Consider the following 20,723-nt stretch of genomic DNA (forward strand, 5'->3'; position numbering starts at 1 on the left):
TGGCTATTTAGCCTAAGTGGGATAACTTCAGTCTATAAATTCTCATGTCAGGTTAGGTCAGGTTTTGTGTGTGTGTGTGTGTGTGTGTGTGTGTTTCCTCCAAATGAGTTTAGGATTTTGCAATTGCAGTAAGGACTTTGGATCTATTAAATGAAATCGCTCTATGTATTCCTCTCTGATCCCCTTTCCCTTCACTGTAGCTGGAGATGTCTCTCACCCTGAATTAGAAGTTTCTACTTCTCAGGCATTCCTTTACCACTTCCCTATATATGCTTGTCTCCTACATATTGTTTTGTGCTTTAATAATTGGAGAGGCAAGTTTTCACATGACGACTGTTATTGTTATCTGCAAATTGTCCCCTATCATGTTCCGTGTCCAAATGCAGGCTCTTTAGTTTGCTTCTCTCCCCCATCCCTCCCAGTTTTATTGAGATATAATTGCTATATAACATTGCATTAGTTTTAGGTTTACAACATAATGATTTGATATATGTGTATATTGAAAATGATTACTACACTAAGTTTAGTTGGCATCTATCACCTAACATAGTTACACACTTTCTTTTCTTGTGATGAGAACTTTTTAAGATTTACCGTCTTAGCAATTTTCAGATCTTAATGCAGTATTGTTAACTATAGTCACCATGCTGTACATTACATCCTCCAAACTTATGTGTGTTATAACTGAAAGTGTGTACCTTTTGACCACTTTTACTCATTTCCCCCACTCCTCACCCCTCACCTCTGACAACCTCCAATCTGTTCTCTGTTCCTATGAGTTTGGTTTTTTAGTTTCCACATATGAGATCATACAGCATTTGTCTCTCTGACTTATTTCACTTAGCTTCAGGCCCTCGAGGTTCTTCAGTTTTGTGGGGCGTATTTGTCAGCATTCTTCAGGTAACCTCCATGAGGAACTCACCAATGCATTCTTCTCTTTCAAGGGAGAAGCATTTTCTGATCTCATATACCCACACCTTCTTACCCCTGATCTGGATCGATCTAGAGACACGATGTAGTTTTCTTATTTTTAATGATTCTCATGGCTAAAATGGCAACACTCTTCTTCAGGTTATATTGGTAGTGGCTTATTTACTCACTAATATTTATTTAGTGTGACAAGTCAGTTGTTTCCTGTTTGGATGGCTGGAAGAGAGAATAGATATTTGGCTAAACTTAAAATTATCCAGATAATATTCAAAACATTCTCTTTTCTTACATAATTTTTATTTTTAATTTAATTTAATTTTTAAAGGTTTTATGTATTTATTTGAGAGAGAGCAAAAGTGAGAGTGATCACAGACGGAGAGGGAGAAGCCGACTTGCTGCTGAGCAGAGAGCCCCATTTAGGGCTCGATCCCAGGACCCTGGGATCATGACCTGAGTCAAAGGCAGAGGCTTAACCAACTGAGCCACCCAGGTGCCCCTCTTATATAATTTTTATATCATATTTATTGAAGTATAGTTTACATACAGCAAAATTTATCCTTTAACAAATGTAGAGGTCTATGAATCTTGGCAGATGAATATCACGTAACCACCACCATCATCAAGAAATAGAAATGCCCATCATCTTAAAAAGTTCACTCATGTCCATGAATAGTTAATTCCTTCCTACACTCCCAGGCTCTGCCAACCACTGATTTTATTTCTGTCCCTGTAGTTTGTCTTTTCTAGAATGTCATATGAAGAAAATTATACACTATTTAGTCTTTGTGTCTGTCTTCTTTCATTTAGCATAATGCTTTTAAGACTCACCCATGTTGATGATGTATCCTAGTTTTTGTTGAGTTGTTACTGAGTAATAGGATTGTACTATATTTATTCATTTATCAGTTGATGGACATTTGGGTTATATCTGGTTTGGGCCAATTATGAATAAAGATTCTATAAATAGTGGTATGTATGTCTTTGTGTGAACATATATTTTCATTCTTTTGAGTAGCACTTAGTAGTATTAGAATTCTAATTGCTTCACATCTTCACCAGTACTGGGTATTATGAATTTAAAAAGTTTTAGCCATGCCTGTAAACTTGTAGTGCTATTTCATCGAATCTTTAATTTGCATTTCTCTAATGTTTAGTAGTGTGGAAAACTTTCTTTGGTGACATGTCTGTTCAAATGTTTTGTATGTTTAAAAAATTGAGCTTTTATTACTTTCACATTTTTGGTGGCCACCTCTTTTCCCCATCCTCTGCCAAAAGTGGAACGGTTCTTCTATTGCATCTGTCCTTGGAAGGACCCTTTGGAAGTTAGTTTACTTGGTTGCCTTACAACTTCAGCTTTCTAATAAGCTTGAGAAGAGTTATCACTTTGTAGACTATTGGATTTTTCTCACTGTGAGGGTAGGAGTGTTGTACTATTGTGACTTTGTATATCTAAAGTAGAAGTGGTACCCTCTCATGTAATGTTTGTTTTCAATAACCACGTTTGGTTTTTAAAACCTAACATGTTAAGATACTCCTAAGTACATAACAAGATATATATTTTTTAATTTAACAGGTATCTTCAAACTGTCAGTCAGTGTTTTTTTTTTTTTTTTTTTTTTTAAAGATTTTATTTATTCATTTGACAGAGAGACAGCCAGCAAGAGGGGGAACACAAGCAGGGGGAGTGGGAGAGGAAGAAGCAGGCTTCCCGGTGGAGCAGGGAGGCCGATGCGGGGCTTGATCCCAGGACTCTGGGATCACTCCCTGAGCCAAAGGCAGACGCTTAACGACTGAGCCATCCAGGCGCCCGAAGTCAGTGTGTTTTAACAGTAAAATATGGTACCTGTGACACAATGCTTATGAAAGTAATTGTTGATCATACCAATGAAAACGTTTAAGCATACCTCCTTTGGTCAAATTCTGCTTTTAAATAAACTCTCAGGGCCACAAACTCAAACATCATCAACATGAATGAATAAAATGGGAAAGATGTAAGAGATTAGGGAGTAGCGGAAAGCATGCTAGGTTATACAGTTCATGTTCCAAGTAAAGGTACTTAAATGATTTTTAAAAATATCGTAGGGCAGCAAAACATGCATGTTGGTCAAATGTGCCTTATTGGCCATCCATCTTCTACTTCAGATCCAGACAATATGTTTTAAAAGGAATTCAAAGTTCTTTTGCCTCTTTGGATTCATTGAACCATTAATTTTTGTTTTCCTATATTAATACAGCACTGAGGTATTTTCAGGTTCTACTAATGAGAATCAGTCTCTTTTATTTATTTATGTAGTCATTTAATACATGTTGAGCATCTGCTGACTATAACATTAAAACTTAGAAATTAAACTAAAAAAAATAGGAAAATAATTGAGATGGAAAAGCTGTTGCAGAACTTCTCATAAGGAAATGGGAGAAAATATCTTGATGGGCTAGGTATGAAAGAGAGATAATTCTCCTTCCACCTCTGGGCATATGTAGTTCTCAACCTTGAGCAATTGTGTATATACTGTTGTAATTTTCTTCTATCTTTCAGTAAATAGGACCTCTGATAGATTTCTAGTAGACTAATTCATGTCCTCTGATGAGTAAACCGAGCTCTTTTCTGTATTTTGTCCCCATTAAGTCTTATCCATGAGATGGGAGCTAGGAATGTAGCAAATAGGCCGTGGAGGAAATAGAAAGCCTAAAACTCACTCATTGTGGCTTTGAGGAGAGGGAAATTGGAGGGAGAGAAGCAGCTATAGAATTAAAGTCAATTTTTAATTTTGTGACTAGGGGCTTACAACTTGGCAAAAGACAACTTTAGAGAAGTTCAGAAAGTTATGAGAACACTTCTATTGAGCATAGGTAGAGGCTGTAAGCCTCTGTGAAAAGCTGGGCTCACAGACATTTCCACCATCATGCTGGACAGTAATGCATCATCTTTGGTGGGAGGTGGCTGACAGGCCTGGTGGCTCATCAGAGCATGGCATTAAGATGGGGAGACTAGGGGTGCCTGGGTGGCACAGCGGTTAAGTGTCTGCCTTCGGCTCAGGGCGTGGTCCCAACGTTATGGGATCGAGCCCCACATCAGGCTCCTCCTCTGTGAGCCTGCTTCTTCCTCTCCCACTTCCCCTGCTTGTGTTCCCTCTCTCGCTGGCTGTCTCTATCTCTGTCAAATAAATAATAAAAAAATAAAATCTTAAAAAAAAAAAAAAAAAGATGAGACTACCCTGTGCAGGAGCTTTGGGACTGAAGGCAAATATTCAGTGACAGATTTCCAGCCTGATTATTAGATGGGTCCAGTTGTCTTTCTGTGGTCACTTATAGAAAGAGTGACAGTCCATGAACCTGGCAGCAGAGATTAGTCAGGAAATAGGACATTCAGTACCTCTGAGAGTTCCTTTGTCCACCATTCTTCTCTTTGCCATAAGGACTTCTTAAATTTCCCTCTTACATTCAGACATCTTCTTGGAGAAGTGAAATGGGAAAGGTAAAATCTGAAATGCTGAACGTTTTCAGAGGTACAAGATAAGACTTAATTCAGATTATATTAGTAAAGACAAGAATGGGTGTATCTGGGGTTGGAGGGAAGAGTGGTGGGGGGGGAGAGAGAAAGGGAGAGAGAGAGGGAGTGAGAGAAGTTGGGGGGAAAGGTGTGCATTAAAATCTTCCTTTTACCAGGGAAGATAAGTAAAAAGAGATACACTGTTACTTATTTTTTTATTAAAATGTACAAATGCTCAAAGCTCATTAGATATAGTTTTGAAAATAAAGTGTGGCACAGATTTGCAAGTTATCAGATATTCATCTCTCTACTTCCTAGCTAATGGAAACCTTATTTTGTCTGCTTTTTGTTTTTAGTTTTCAACAACCTAAAAGACTCATATAACACACACACACATACACACACACATATGTGTAGATACAGACATACACGTTCATGAAAGATTGCAGGTGAAGCATACAAAGCAGCAGCGAGAAGAAGGCATAAATTTACATTAGAGAGGTCCAGAATTTCCATATACACACAGATTCTAGAATCCTCTCTCAGTCTTAAGGTTGTACTTCATCTCTAGCTCACAAACCACTAAAATATTATGATCTCAGGGAAGTCACAGTCTCATTCAAATAGGAATCTTTTTTACTCCTCTGATTACATAGCTGAAACCAGGCTATGTGAAAGTGTTCAATAGTAGAAACCGAGACAGTATAATAGAAGCCAGGTGCAAACCACCCATCTGTACATTTATTTTCTTTCTTTTTCTTTCTTTCTTTCTTTCTTTCTTTCTTTCTTTCTTTCTTTCTTTCTATTTATTTTATTTTATTAATTAATTAATTAATTAATTTAACAGAGAGAGAGACAGCCAGCGAGAGAGGGAACACAGGCAGGGGAAGTGGGAGAGGAAGAAGCAGACTCCCAGGGGAGTCTGATGTGGGGCTCAATCCCAGGACTCTGGGATCACTCCCTGAGCCAAAGGCAGACACTTAACGACTGAGCCACCCAGGCGCCCCTGTACATTTTCTATATGAGATATTGGCAAGCTGTCACAGACTTCTCTCTCATTATGTTTTTGAAAAATCCATTAGCACAACGTTATATTAATTTCGTATTCTATTGTATTCCATTCCATTCCATTCCATTCCATTTTGTTCTTTCTATTCCATCCCATCCATCTTATCTCATCCCATTGATCCCATCCATCCTCTTGATCCCATCCCATCCCATCCCATCCATTCCACCCATGCCATCCATCTCTTCACATTCTATTCTAGTTTGGCGAAGAGTCAGTGGCATGGCTTTCGGCATCACTGGAAATGAACATAGGGTTTTGATAGACCAGTTGAGAGTTACAATGCAACTACACACAATGGATTAGTATTTTTCATCAGGTTTGGACGATTCTAAATCGTTATCTCTTCATATGCTGCTTTTTGCTCATTTTATCTTTTCTCTTTTCTGAGACATCAATTCTGCATATTAGACCTTTTCACTATGTTCCATATATTTCTTCTTTTTCTGTATTTTTCTTTCTGCACTTTAGCTTGGAGATCTTGTATATGTATATATATATATATATATATATATACACACACACACACACATATATATACATGTATATATACATATATATATCTTACATATGTAATTATACATATATGCATATATATGCTATTAAATGGCTATTTTCTCATTCATGTTTCCTTTCATCTTTTTCTCTGGTGGATTTTATCTGTTGTGATGCCCATCTATTAAATTCTCAATTTCATTTTGTATTTATAGAATTTTTATTTAATTTTCAGTATAGATACTTGGTATTGTCAACTTTTCTCCATTATTAAACAAATTAATCAGAGTTACTTTTAAATACCTATCTGTTATGCCAATAATTGAGTCATCTATGAACCTGGTTCTATTGTCCATTTTTAATTTCTGTCCTTGTAATTTTTGGTTGAATGTCATACATTGTGTGGAGGCTCCAGATGATAATATCTTCCTCCAGCAAGGTCACCCTCCCCTCTCATAGGCAGACAGACGGGGGGCAGATTTTATCAATCTTATCAGGCAATGAACTGACTCAAGGCTGAGTTGTAGTTCCTGCAAGTCTACATTTATTGCCAGTTTGCTTCTGTTCTTATTCTCTGGTCCTCCAGAAATTTCAGTTGAACTTCTCTTCCTCAGTGGGTTCTGAACTCCAATTTTTATCTCCTCAGATCTGGGATGTGACTTCTGAAAATTTTTTCTCTGCTTTTCAACAGCTTTCTTCTTAGCCTCTTTCCCTGTTCATTTTAAGAATTCTGCCAATGTTGGAAGAGAAAGCCACCAAGCGTCAGGTTGCCTGATCAGAGATTACTTTTTCATGAGGATCTTGACCTCTGAAGTTTTGGCTGTCTTGTCAGCCATGACTCTAATTTTGCTCTTTATTCTGTGGAATTAACAAAAAAGTACTGAAAGATTCTGTGCCTTATAGCCACAGACCTATTCTTGGATTCTCCTCTTTTTTTTTTTTTTTTTTTGGTACTAAGAATCCAAAAAGCCTAAAAGGATGGGTGAACTCATACAAAATCCCACACTCTTTATAGTCTTCTTGTTTTGTGTGATTTTGACTTTTTATGGCCTGATTGTTTCAGTAGCTCTTTGATACCTGCAAACAGATTTGTTTATTTATTTTCTTTTTTTATGTTTTAGAATTTTATCTGGCTTTTCTGAAAGGAACATAAGTTTGCCTTAAGGAACCCCATTACAGCCAGAAATAGAAATCAATTCAGTATTTTCTTTAATTTTTTTTCTCATTTACCAGCAATATGTTGGAATTTGGGTGGGAAAAATAAAGAAATTTGCTAGGTTGAATTTAGACTAAGTAAAGAAGTTCTGTTTTTTCCCTACAGTAAAGTTGTGGTGTTATTTGAGCTTATGATGCACTAAACATAATTGTTATAATGTGGTATGTGCAAATTTCTTATAATAATGGTGTTACATACTATGCAAATGTTGGACAACACATAAAATTTTAAGGAAGAAAAACATTCTACAGAGCACATCTATCAGAATTATCTACTGTTAGCATGTTAGTATATATCTCTATATTCTTTTTGCTTTTTTTTATTTTAAGATTTTATTTATTTATTTGACAGAGAGAGAGAGTACAAATAGGGGGAGTGGCAGAGGGAGAGGGTGAAGCAGGTTCCCAGCTCAGCAGGGAGCCTGATGCAGGGCTGGATCCCAGAACCCTGGGATCATGACCTGAGCCAAAGGCAGACCCTTAACAGACTGAGCCACCACTTTTTGCTTTGTGTGATGGTCTTACATTGTTGAAATTATATCCTATACAATAAGTAGCTTTCAGTGTGAAAGGATAGGAAATGTTGCTGGGTAAATGTTATTGGTAATTTTCCAGTTAAAAATATCCATAATGAATCAGACACTCATTAATGACTTTTAAATAGGTAGAAATACTTATTCGAATACTTTCATTAAAAAAATGGCCCTCATTCTGCATCTTTTATTTCAACAACTGTTAGCAAGTACTCAGTGATTAAGCATAGCCAGAGTGTCCCTCAACTGTGGGCTCGTGGCTGAGGCCAGACAAAACTATTGTCTAATATTTGTAAAGGAGAAAAACACAACAGTGGAACCATTTCACCCTTGATTAAAAATTAAGCGAATATATGCTAAAGAATTATTTAAATAAAGGAAATGGTCTTCAAATTTAGCTTAGATTTAGAGATGCCATAATATATGTTTTCTAAATAGAGGAAATACAAGCAAAATTAAATAAATGAAGGATAAAAAATAGCAAAATAGTGTTAAAGATGTCAGAAGTGGGACCAAATATAATGTAACAATAGGTAAAAATAGGAAAAGCTCATTTATTAAAATAAAATCTCTTCACTCAAAAACCAAAATCTATCTATATCTTCCTCACAGAAGAGAATATATATACAACAAAATGACACAGACTGTTTATAATAAATGCTTGCCAAAAGTAAGTTTGGTAAATGCAAGCAAAAACATTCAAACATGTAAGATAAATTTTTCAGAAAAAGTGTTAAATGGGATAGTGAATATTATTTTGTAATAAAGAGTAAAAATCATAATAAATGAAGCATCACGAACCTTTATTCCCCAGATAAGAGCACACTGAAACAGAAAAAGCAAAAAATGTGCACACAAGGATAATTTGACAGAAATACAATAACTGGGGATATACTAAAACCTCTCTCTGAGTCATTGACAAATAAAGTAGGCAAAAATTAATCTGGATTAGAGAATATAAATAACATTGAATGCTAGAACACAATGGAACAAAGCCTTTAAATTATTTTTAATATGTAATTGTTTACCTAGCCAAACTACCAGTCAAATGATAAAATAAGGTCATTTTCAGATATTCAGACACTCAACACATTTCCCTTTCAGGCCCTTTTTTTTGTTTTTGTTTTTGTTTTCCATCAGGAAGGTATTGATGTATGTGCTTCAGCAAAATGACAGGGAAATCCCATAGAGTTGACTTCATGAATACATCCAACTGTGGACTCTATAAAGAGAAAATACATTTTTTGAGTTCCTATATCATATGTAGAAAAAAAAAACACCCGTATTTTTGTAAGGCTTAGTAAAATTCCCAAATCAGAAATCTTGAAAATCACATTCTCTGAGCATAAAATAATAAAATTACAATAATTAGGGAAGTGTAAGCTAAAGAATTTTAACACTTTTGAAATTTAAGATATAAACCAACTTTTCACAAGTAACTCAGTTCAAAGAGAAAATCAAAACTTTATTTATAGACTATTTAGAAATAAATGACACAATACATGTAGTCTTAAATGCCTTTATTACTAGAGAGAGTTAAGATAAATAAACCAGGATATTTACTAAGAAAGTTATAAAAATGGCAGTAAAATAACTTTAGGTGAAATAAGGAAAAAACTTGATTTAAACTAAAGATAGCTAGAAAATGGAATAAAACAAGCAAAAAATATTTACATGAATTTCATTGAAAACATCTAATAAAAATGTAAACATCTGACAGAGCTAATTAGAGATGGGGATAAATGTACACTAGAAATATAAAACGGACTATCAGATACAAAAATAGTGGAATTTCAAAAGCTATAACACAAGGCCATATACAGAGTGCTCTAATAAGATATTCAGAATTACCGAAGGAATGAAAGATTTTCTAGGCAAATATTAATGAATAAAATTGAATCAAAAGCATAAAATCTAATCTATAGAAATGAAATAGAGTGAAGAAATTGTCAATGTATCTAGCTTCATAAAAGGCATTGATCTAAATGATGTAATAGTTAATTTATAGCAAACATTCAAAGAAAAGTTATTTCTCATGGTATTTAAAAGTGTTCCGGGAGATTTCAGGCTACTTCTTTCTACTTAGTAGACTTCAACACTTAATTGAAGACATGCGTTTGTGTCTGCTCCCTTTCCAATTCTAACACAATCATATTAAGGGAGAATAATGAAAATAAAAAGATAAACCTATGAGGGTAAAGGGAATGGGAGAAAGGACAGTAGTGGAAGGGATGAGAAATAATCAACTTGTGTTTAGAAGATGGAGTATGGCTACAGAGGGGAAACTGTCTTGGTAGAGCAGAGGAAAGCTGAAATCTCAAGACGTGGCGAAAACGAATGAAGAGATTTTCCCAGCAGAACTCAGCAAAGACTGAGCATCCAGCAAGGCAGTAGGAAGTTTAGTGCTGAATACCCACTGATTGGTTGCAAGTCCATAGAGTAATTAAAACGATTGCATGTCCACATAACAGCCAGTAGCAACTCACTTATAATCTGATTACTTCCTCAATACAATAAATCTTATTCTAAGAAGACATAGAAATAGAGGCACTCTGGACTCTGGAACACTGGGAATGGTGAAGAACTGGAGATAGATGCTGTACTAAAAATAGGACAGGTGTGCATTGGTGAGTTCTCCCACCTCCCCACCCTGTGCTCTCACCCCCTTCTTCCCTCTTGAGTCTCCAGGACATACACGATCTAGATTAAAATCTAGGCTTCTATGAAAAGAAAAACAATCATCTATAAATACATGGTTATCAGATGACACTGGAATTTTCAAAAATATAACTGGATGCTAGAAGACTGCCTTGAAAAATCATGGGGAAAAAAACAAGATAGAAGAAGACACAAGGTAAGAGACGCTGCACCAATCACAGAGGAGTAAAAAAGGATGTCCACAGATGACAACTGCTCACCAGGTCTACAAAGAAATATGTCATCGGTCTGGATTTAAGCACTGGGAAAACTTACTGGTAGATCAATGGGTACATTTAAAAAAAAATTAGTGAAAAGCACAGATAAAACTACACAAATGAAAAAAAAAAAAACCAGTTATTGCTACCAGGAAAAATTGTATTAGAAAATAAGTGTGATCATAGAGCTCTGTCTCAGTTATAAATCATATACAACCATAAACTATTTATGTAATCAAATAATTTTGCATAATTATGTTGAGAGTTTAGGATAAAGGGAAGTTGGAGGGTGTGTAAAGCATAATTCCCATAGCTGGATGCTTATAAATAATGTCTCTATTTGGTAAGTCAAGACACAACAGTATAAACAATTATATAGAAAAGCAGAGATAAATAGAAAAACTAGCTAAGAAAGTTGAAAGTAGGCATGGGACTAATGTGTGGCAAAATGGTTGGTCAGAGGACTGCTTGATTTTATTAGAAGACTTTTAGTAATTTGTGTATATTTTAATTACATTCATACATTATTTTATAAAGATTAAAAAAAAACTTGAAAGGGGCACCTGGGTGGCTCAGTCAGTTAAGCATCCAACTCTTGATTTTGGCTCATGTCATGATCTCAGGGGCCTGGTACCGAGCCCTGCTTCAGGCTCTGTGCTCATGGGGGGCGGGAGTCTGCTCGAGATTCTCTCTCTCCTTCTCCCTCTGCCCCTTCCCTGCTCAAGCTCTAAAATAAATAAATAAATCTTAAAAAAAAATAACTTGAAAGAGGGAAATGAATACAAACTTAGAGCATTGAAAATGGTGGAAAACTTCCTAATTCTTTTTATGAAGGAAACCTATCAGTTAAAGACTTAAAGGTGATAATACAAAATAGAGAGTGCACGTGAATCTCAGCTATAGATATGAGTCCTAAGTAAAATAATAAGAAATAAAATTCATAAAGTAATAATAAATAATGACCAAGCTGAGTTTAGTCCAGGAAGCAAGGAAATATTAACATTATGAAAAACAATATATACAGGCTCTTCCTAATAGACACTGGATAAAATTTAACACTATTGTTCATTAAAAGGAAAACCTTGGTTTACCAGGAAAAGAATATTGCATTGATATGCCAAGAACATCTGAAATAATCACTCAACATCATCCTTAACAATGACACCCTAGAAGCAGTACCTAAAACTAGGCAAAGATAACTATGATTATCTCTATTGTTCTGGACATTTTGGACAAAACAAGAAGGCAAAGAAAGACGTAAATGGTGTAAATATTGAGAAGATAGCAAATTATTTTATCTGCAAATGATATGTTTGTCTACCTGGAAAACACATGAAAATAAATTGTAAGGCTGTTAGAATTTCTAAGCGAGTTTATTGGCATGGTTTGTTATAAAACAAATATACAAAGTTAATAACCTTTTATACCAATGATAACTAGTTAAAAATTATAATTAATGTAAAATATCCTAATTACATAGCAAAATTTTAAAGATACTTAAGAATAAACTTAAACATGGAGGAATTATTTAAAGTAGATCAAGGTGAAGCATATTGTCTTACTTTCCTAGGGCTACTGTAGCAAATTACCACATCTAGGAGTATAACTTATGAAATAGAAAGGGAAAGAAATTTAATAATTTGTATCTGGACGATTTCCAAATATTTATCTGTTACACACTTGAGTGTTTTTATACAGTCACCTTGATTTGTTTCTTTGAAATGATATCTCAGTGCAAGTTTTTAATCTCTCCAGTTCAAAGCTTTGTTATGTTTCCTGAGAATAAGGGTACCTACCTGTTGGTCAAATCCAGGGAAATGGCGAAGTCCAAGATTTTCCCTGAGGGGACCTGGTAGGAGGGTAAATTAGACTTTGTCCCTGTCCTTCCACCTTTTGAGCCCAAACACCTAGAAAGGGTCTCTCTTGACCATTTATCCTTTTAATATTGTGTTTGTTTTTGCCTGGGTTTTATTTCATATAAATGTATAGGGTACTGGAGGAGGGCAGGGGAATGCTGGGGAAGGAAAGAGAAAGGAGCTCTGTTGCTTAAGAAGGCCCTCTCTTCACTCTTTGGTGCATGTTCTGCTCCAAAATACACTCCTTCTAGGCAGAATGTATAGATAAAGGGCAATTTTGCTTGATATTCCTAGGTAATAGAGGCTATTGGGACTTCTGGACTAGTGATGGAATATGCATAAGAGCTTCATATTATCTCCTGTATCAGATCTCGGTGCCAAACTTCTCCCTAGCTTTGCCTCCCTGGGTGACTGTCCAGCTGCCTGAGTCTTGAAGCCACTTGATTTTGGCAGGAGTGTGTGATTCCCCCTCAACCCACTCCCTTCCAAGAAACAAAAATAACACCAGGGTGCTCAGGCTGTCACCAGTTCGCGGTACCCCAGGGAAGCGCCTGTCTGTGATGTTGCATTCATTTCTGAACAGTGGCATTGTACTTTGAAATTCCCAGACAAAATGCACAGAGAAACACTTGATGAATAACAATGAAACCAGCAGCATTTATTTCTGTGCGTGGCAGTCTCAGTTACATTAATTTTAAAAACCTCTTTGCCAAAATCGGTTTAGGTTTCAAGACACATTTCACCCTTAGTCAAATATTAAGGTCACTCAGTGAACAAAGGGGAGACTGTGTGTTCTTGGTGATCACAGATGAAGCTGGAAAGGCAGCCTCTTTCAAACAAAATGAGGTAGTAAGTGGAAAATGAAGGTGGCAGAATTCTATAGAGCAGCGCTCAGCAGCAAGGGATGCTGGCATTTTTTTCTTGACATAAACACAATAACACATGGAGAAAAGCCTATCAGAGGAGAGTGACCCAGGTGCTGTATAAACAGATTTTCAGACAGGCAGTTGGAGCCCCTTGGTATCTTTAGTGTTTCCCACTCCCTGCTACTTTATCCTTTGTCAGATTCAATGCAGCCTTCAAGGGCACTGGAGGCAGAAGAAAGAGAAAAATGTCGGGGGAAGGGAAAAGGGGAGGGAGAGAAAACAGTTTCCTCTCCTAGCCTTTGTTACAGAATAAAAGCACACAACGTGTAAAAATCATTTACTCTCTATCCAACAGCGCCAACATGTTTGACACTGGTTTGCTGAGAGCTTATAGAGAAACCGTGTTACATTTTATTCACGTAAGGGTTTTGAATTATATAAGGCTTCTTTGAGATGCGCTGTTGGGGATGATCTCAATAGTCAAGCTTGGAGAAAAAAAAAAATTATACCCAGCAACTCTTAAATGTTCATATGAACCCTGAAGTGGAAAGAAGAGAAGAAATGGTAAGAACAAAAATATTTGCTTACTCTTAGGCAGCGATGTAATACACTTATGTCAAAAAGAAAATAAAAATTAAGCTTTGAAAAGGACATAAAAATGCCCAACTTTTTCCCAGTGCTCCCCCCGCCCCGCCCGTGCACACACACACCCTTTAGCCTAAGGAAAATGGTTTCTGACTATAATAACCACACACATCAGGATTCTAGAGATTCTGTCCTTCTGCAGATATATTTTGAAATATTTTTTTCATGGAAAATACACATGTATGTTTTATTTATTTATTTTTAAATTTCTTATTATCATTATTTTAAGTTATTTTAATTAACATTAGTGAACATACAGTGTTCTATCAGTTCAAGTATACAATATAGTACCCACATGTTTTTCTTTATTTTCAGAGAAAAAAAGGGCACGTGCACATGTGTGAGCTGGGTGGCAGGGACAGAGTGAGGGAGAGAGAGAATCTTAAGCTGCCTCCAAGCCCAGTGCAGAGGTGGACGCGGGGGCTTGATCTCACGATCTTGAGATTGTTATCTGAGTCAAAAGGAGAGTCAGAGCTTTAATAGAGATGAGCTACCCAGGTACCCCCACACATGTGTTTTTAATTCACAAATACATATGTTTGATTGAAGCAAAACTGGAAAATATAGATGAAAGGAAAAATAAATACAAACATATCTAGCTCTACTTCTTAGAGATAAGCTGTTACATGTTTCTGTATTTTTATTATTTTGTTCTATACACATATGTATATATAATACATGTATTCAAATATTGACAATGAAAATACTTATTCTATTTATGCTATTTTGCAATCTGTTTTATAAAATGCGTTACATCATTGTTAATAGTTGCATAGTATTCCATCATATGAATGGACCATGATATGTATAAGAAATACTCTATTTTGGATGTTCAATTGGTGTCTGATTTTTTGTCATTGTTAATAAGACTGCGACAAATACCTTTATTTTCTTATGATAAATTCCTAGAAGTTAATTGCCGGGTGAAAAATCATATCTAATTGCTGCTGACTTGTGTACCTATACATTCATAAGATTTAAAAATTTACTTTTGTATTGAAAGTTTTATCAGAGCTTATCTTTGTAATTGACCTCATTTTCTTCTTTTGGAAATCCTAATATGTACATATGTATGCACATATATGTATATTAACATATGAAGTCAGTAGAAGAAAAGCAATAATTATATAAGTATATTTATATTTATAATATATACACACATACACACTGGATTTCTTTTTTCTTTCTCCCTCCTTCCTTCCCTTCCTTCTTCTTCTTCTTTTTTTTTTTTTTTTAAAGATTTTATTTATTTATTTAACAGAGAGGCAGCGAGAGAAGGAACACAAGCAGGGGGAGTGGGTGGGAGAGGGAGAAGCAGACTTCCCACTGATCAAGGAGCCCGATGCAGGGCTCGATCCCAGGACCCTGAGATCATGACCTGAGCTAAAGGCAGACGCATAACGACTGAACCACCCAGGGGCCGGTTCTTCTTCTTCTTTCTTTCTTTCTTTCTTTCTTTCTTTCTTTCTTGAAAAATGTAATTTTATTCATTGGGCCTATCTCTAGATCTGTTTCTGTCTCTATTTCTTTTTTTTTTTTTTTTAAAGATTTTATTTATTTATTTGACAGAGACATAGCCAGCGAGAGAGGGAACACAGCAGGGGAGTGGGAGAGGAAGAGAGCAGGCTCCCAGCGGAGGAGCCCAATGTGGGACTCGATCCCGAAATGCCGAGATCACGCCCTGAGCCGAAGGCAGACGCTTAACGACTGCGCTACCCAGGCGCCCCTGTCTCTATTTCTAACTCTATCTCCCATAGGAGAAAAACAATAACTAAGCTGTAAGAAAGACGTTCCGATAAAAGTTGAATTTCAAGGATATATTGAAAAATCCTATGAATGTATAAGTAAAATAGGTCACCAGAGATCACATATTTTTTTTGCCCATCAGATTAATAAAAATTATTGTTGAGGAGTCAGAGAAACAGTAGTATGTATGTATGTGAATGTGTGTGTATATATATGTATATCTATGTATTCTTTCTGGATATTTTACCATTTTGCCATTGTTTTCAATCTCTAAAATGTCATAATAGCACTTTTCTTTCAAATTCTCAGAGGATTTTTTGCACTTATCTTCTAATTTGCTGAGCCAGTTCCTATAAGATTCAATCTTCTGTTCAGCAGCTCTCCCAAAACATTAAATTTTGCATTTATGTTATTCATTTCCAAACAATCCTAATTGATATCCAATTTTCCAGGCTCCATGGGTGCTTTTCTTGTTCCATCGTTAGAAATATCTTTGGAATGTGTCTGAGAATATGAATGAGATATTTTCTAAAATTTTCTCCTGTTTCTTGCAGCTCTGTTTATGAGGGAAAACATTCTAATTTCTAAAATTGATCATTTTCTTTGGAACTGTTGAATCTTATTGTATATCCAATAATTTTCTTTTCCTTTTGCTCATTCCGACACAGTTTAGTATTTGGTTTTCAGTTTGCTTAGATCAACAGTTGTGTGGGGTGCACTTTGAGGAGTGCAGGTCTGGCTAAGGGAGACAGGTGATACTTAGATGTAGCTCGGTTGGCCTTAGCCAGGTCACATGACCTGGTTAGGAGGTGATTGACATGCAGATGGTGGTGGTGGTGACAGAGAGCATCGCCTTTGTGTTGAATGATTACATTTCTGTGGATGTCATGGCCACCAGAAGTAAGTTAGCTGATCCAGTGCTCAGAATTCTCTAAACAGAATGGCAGTCAGCGCTGGTGAGGAGTCAGCATTGGTGGTCCTTCTGCATTACCCACCTCTGCTTTCTGGGCAAGTTGTGGTCAGATGCATCAAGGATGGATCTTGACCTCATGTTGTTTTGGGGATCTGTAACTAACTCTTAGATGTGCTCCTATGACTGACATTTAAAAAATACATATACTTTTAATTTTAGGATATCTTTACATTTACAAAGGTGGTAAAAATAGTAGTGAGTTCCTGTATACTCTTCACTCAGGTGCCCTGAATAACAGTTTACATAACCAAGGTACATTTGTCACAGCCAAGAAATTGACATTGGTATAAAATGCTGTTAACGAAATTAAAGATTTTATTTGGATTTCATCAGTTTTCCCACTAATGTCCTTTTTCTGTTGCAGGATCTAATCCAGAATATCACATGGCATTTAGATATAATTGAATCTGACTACTAGCAGAGGCCACCAAACGTTTTCTGCCTTTCACTCCCTTATGAGAAATCATCTGAGCCTGATTTCCAAGTAGATGTCTTCTGAAGTGAATTGTGGTTTGATCATTCCGTTTTATCACTTCAGTCCTGCTTCTTTATTTTTGTAGAAATCTTTAAATTTCTTGAGAGTGTATAGGCCTGTCTCTAGTTTCCAAGGATAACACGGATTATTTTCTGTTTCTGGTTCTCTTTTTCTCTATTTTATTTCTTTGAGGATGTTAAACCCGGGACCCATATCATCATCTTAAGCCAGAGGCATGAAACATGTCTCTCAAACATCATTTTCATTTGTGAGCACAGAATTAGCAATTTTGTAATATATATAAAGGGTATCCTGTGCTCTGGAATCACTATGTAACTTATTTCTTTTCATATCCAAATGTGCTGAGCTTAAATGAAAAATCATTCTGACAGAGCCAGAACTATTGCAAAGTCTGTTCTGAAGGAAGAATTCTGAGGCTTCAAGCCAAAGCCCACTTTTGTTGGCCCAGATCTTCTAAGTCCCTGTCCTTGAAGGCACCCGTAGAATTCTGAGCATTTGATCACAGTTCATCTCTTCATTTATTATGTTGTAATATTCAGGCTGCTTCAAATCTGATACCAAATAGCTGCCTCCAACATTCATGTGGCTGCGTCCTGGTATTAAATCCCTCCTGGTGGTTGTGATTCATGGAATTGGAGCAGATGTATACCCCACCATATGTTGTTTTTCACTATGCTTTTAGATAGGCACCTAATGTGCTCATTGATTTTCTCATGCACTCTCGGTGGATGGAATGTCCATCTTGAAATTTGGTATGCATATTCTTTCACATGTGTCTGAACAGAAGCCTAGCAGAAACACATCCAGGTTGAGGATCATTATGCTTTTTCTGGGTTAGCCCCGTACTAGGTGGGATTACCTATTAGCTTTCTACTCTGCTGTGGTTACGGGCTTGATTTAGAGTCAGTGTTTTCTCTTTCTTTCTCCTCTCTGGAAATGCATCCTCTGACTTGCTACAACCGTTTAGACAAGTTCTCTTTATATTAAAGTCCATTAAACTGTAAACACATTAGATTCCCCAATCTGTTTTTTTTCCTGCAGGAAAGACTAATGTGGTTTACAAATGAGAATTAATGTACAAATGAATCCCAGGGTATATCCGGAACAGGGGTGCTGTCAGGCGATTATGAATGAATTTTTAATAAACCTGGCAGTGTCTCAGGATTGATTCAGTTGGTGTTCATGTTCATGCAGCATCCAGCAAACATGATAGTACAAAATAGCAGTCCATAAAAATAAAAGAAAACCCAGCCTTTCCCCAAAGAACAGATAAAGTTTCCAAGGACGCAAAGAACCATCCAAAATAGCCTGGAGGAAAATATTAACTTAAGGGAATTGCCAGAATCCTGCTCTCACTCTTCTTTCAGGTGGGCCAAGAGTTGTATAAACCAGCCCCTCCTTTGGAAACTTGCATTTACATTCTACCTTTTTTGTTTTTCTCCTTGCTGGTGGCATTTCTCACCTTTCTGTCATCTGATGTTCTGTTACTGACCCCATTTCTCCTTTGGAAATATTCTTAGAGAATCTTTGAGCCTTTTTTCATTCAATTCTTTTTTTAAGCAAACTGCATTTGGTGGAGCTAAGTGGTTCCTGGACATGGTGTTTTTTTCTGCTTGTGTTTTGGAATGAAGCATTACTTCTTTTTTCTGGGTCTCTGGTCCTTTGAAAAAAAAAAAAAAAACAAACTCCTGAATTTCAGGAACATAGACCAATTTCCTCTCTAGAGGCTTTCAGGATCAAAATGGACTGCAAAGGGTAATAGCCAGAGACCACCCTGAGGATTCCTTGAAATGACTTCTCTTTGGAATTAACCAACAGATCAGATGAAAGACAGAAGTCATTGCAGATGCTAAGTGTCTGTGGATAAATTACTACCATTACTCCAATTTCTTGGTGGGATTTGGGGGAAAGCCCATATCTCAATTTAACAGTCTTGCAAATACTTTGAAAGACAAAATGGTAAATAAAAATGTAACTTTGATAGATTCAAGATGGCTGCAAACTTTTTGCTACTCTTTCCACTTGAGAAGTGGAGTCAGATTCTCTTCTCCTGGAATGTGGGTTGGCCTTAGTGATTTGCTTGATCTACAGAACATGACAGAAATGCTATCTTGAGATTTCTGAAGCTGAGTCTTAAGAAGCCTTGCAATTCTGCCCAGGTATCCTGGAAGCCAGTTGTCTTCTATGAAATGTCAGCATCCTGAAACCACCAGGCTGTGAGAAATGGGGAGGCCATGGAAGGATGAGACACCAGGTGGAGACAGAGTGGCTAAAGAGCTCTGAGACTCCAGCCATGTGAGTGAAAAAGCCAGATATTGGGCGTGTAACTTCCAGCCCTGGTCACCCCAATTAAGGTCACAGACATGAACTGCCCAGATGAATCATTCCTGAATTCCTGAACTGAAGAACTGTGACCAAAATAAAATGGCTTTGTTAAATCATTATCTACAAGTTTTGTCATGGTTATCTATAGGCAAAAAACTGAAATAGTAACCAAATCAAATAAAAACCCAAACAAGCTATGAGTAGATATCTAAAGCACTGAACTAAACAGATTAGTTGGACAATTTGTACAAATCCATGTATTTTTTTAATGCTATCACCCAGATCAGTAAGGATACAAAAAGCCGAACTTGGAAATCTTGTCCTTCAGAGAACATCACAGGTGCAGCTTCAATCCACACCTGAGGCGGTGTGCTGAGCCAACATATCTGTACTCCAGGTCCAAATTCACATTACATTTAGATGTTACCCAAGACTGCAGTGAATAATTCCTAGTCAAGCTTGGCATAATCCCAGAAACATTGGCCAAGCAAAATCAAACACCAAAATTGTGGCCTAGCCATTATTAAACATTTCTTAATCAAGTTCATTGCAGTTTCTGTGCACATAGTCATATGGTTAGCGTGCTGTGCTGACATCCTAATGTCTCAGGGATTCTAAGGTAGCTGCATGCTTTCCCTGATAACATGTATTTTTGACTAAAAAATTCTCTACTGCTTAATGAATATCAACAGGGAAATCCCTTAAACGGACAAAAAGAGAGGAATTCTTTAAATATTACCCGGTGTAAAGTTCCAATTTAGTTGCACAATTTCTTCTGTTGTTTCATATGTTTCTTTACAACATAGAGCAGTGCCAATTTTAAACAATCACTAAAAATGTATGTAACAATTAGCCTTCAATTTCCAATATGCAATTTCAGCTTTTTTGTGCTTTAAAAGAGTGTCCTCCTCCTTCTGGCTTTTTGATAGCATTTAGCTACTGCCTTGACCTGGTAGGAAGGAAACACCCACTTACTGGGCAAACAGGTCAAAGAAAGTAGATTGCTATTTTTTGCTCTATACTAAGCACAGAGAAAATCCCAGGAAATAGGTAGGTCTCAAACCACCTATTATGCTCTGACAGTTTACTTTAGTTATGGCTTTGGGAAATTTAGATTCCTCCTTCTCCCCAATCCCCCGAATTTAGATCTCTGCCAGGCAACCTCCAGTTCA

The sequence above is a fragment of the Ursus arctos genome, unplaced genomic scaffold (assembly GCF_023065955.2).
Source record: "Ursus arctos isolate Adak ecotype North America unplaced genomic scaffold, UrsArc2.0 scaffold_8, whole genome shotgun sequence".
NCBI lineage: Eukaryota > Metazoa > Chordata > Mammalia > Carnivora > Ursidae > Ursus > Ursus arctos.